This window comes from Propithecus coquereli, unplaced genomic scaffold (assembly GCF_000956105.1).
Source record: "Propithecus coquereli isolate 6110/MARCELLA unplaced genomic scaffold, Pcoq_1.0 Scaffold50, whole genome shotgun sequence".
In the NCBI taxonomy this organism is placed as follows: Eukaryota; Metazoa; Chordata; class Mammalia; order Primates; family Indriidae; genus Propithecus; species Propithecus coquereli.
This window is the reverse complement of record NW_012150841.1, coordinates 923,524-925,133: the sequence shown is the minus strand read 5'-3', so window position 1 is coordinate 925,133 and position 1,610 is coordinate 923,524.

Genomic DNA, 1,610 nt, shown 5'->3' with positions numbered 1-1,610 from the left:
TGTTATGGAATGTTATTTATTTATTTATTTTTGAGACAGAGTCTTGCTTTGTTGCCCGGGCTAGAGTGAGTGCTGTGGCGTCAGCCTAGCTCACAGCAACCTCAAACTCCTGGGCTCAAGCGATCCTCCTGCCTCCGCCTCCCGGGTAGCAGGGACTACAGGCATGCGCCACCATGCCCGGCTAATTTTTTCTCCATATATGTATTTTTAGTTGTCCAGATCATTTCTTTCTATTTTTTAGTAGAGATGGGGTCTCACTCTTGCTCAGGCTGGTCTCGAACTCCTGACCTTGAGCGATCCACCCGCCTCAGCCTCCCAGAGTGCTACGATTACAGGCGTGAGCCACCTTGCCCGGCCTGGAATGTTATTTTTATTTAGGGTAGAAAAAGGGGAACCAAGCGGAGGGGTTCACCCAAGCCAACCTTGGGTGCTGCCATGGGAAAGAAAGATTTCACTGAGAATAATAGGTGACACCAAGGTTCAAAAGGACAAGAGAAATTCTATGGGTCTCTTGAACAGTAGGGATTTGCTCCCTGATCCCTAGAAGTACCCCCAGAATGTGACAGGATCTCAAAATGAATGTCTGCTTCAGAGAGACTGGAACATTGGCCTGGGACTCCCACTAGCCAAACATAGCTGAGCTGGCTGGAATGTAACAGTTTGGTGGATTTAAGGTCAGTGAATACATATTGGTTGGCACCTATTATGTGTCAATCATTATTCTAGGTTCTGGGGATACAGGAATGAATGATATGAATGAAGTATCTACTATCAATGAGCTTACATTCCAGTGAGTAAGGACAGAAAATGAACACATTTTAAATGAATGAATTAAGATATTGCTAACTGTAGTGATGGAAAAAATTAGCACAAGAGAGAGCAAAAGACAATGTCTGAATTATTGGCAGTTAGGGGAAAAAGGGACTAGTTTGATGAGTTAATTAGGAAAGATCTGAGTTGAGGGTGTATCCAGGTTTTCTGGAACCTGATATTTATACAATTTAGAGATTCTTTTTTTAAGAAAAAGGATTTTAAATGACAAATACTCCATTAAGCACAGGGACTTGGAACGGGTCCATTCAAATGAGAGGCCCTAAAGTTTCACAGTAAATCTGTCCCTGGCTGGAACTTGAATGTCGAAGAAGATACTTGAAGAGATCATGAAGGCTGGGATAGATGTTCCAGCATTAACTGTGCAAATGCGACTGATGACCACATACGTATGATCTCAGAAACTTGACATACAACCCTCGTGGAGGTAAAAGATCACTAAGAATGACTGATATTGAATTCCCTACTGGCCAGGTGGTAAAGTTGAAACTAAGTTCTTCACAAAAAATCAGGAAAGATGACCTTGAGGAGTCTTTAAGTGAGATTCATTCCCAGTTACATATGTAAAGAGCCTTACATATATTTGGTATGTATTGAGGGCTTGCATTCTTTTTCTATTGCTGCTGTAAGCATACTAAAACAATACCCACTTATTATCTCACAGTTCTCTAAGTCAGAAATCTGGGTGGATTTAGCTGGATTGTATGCTCAGAGACTCACAGGCCAAAAGCAAGGTGTCAGCTGGGCTGGGCTTTTATCTGGAGGCTCTGGGTAAGAAT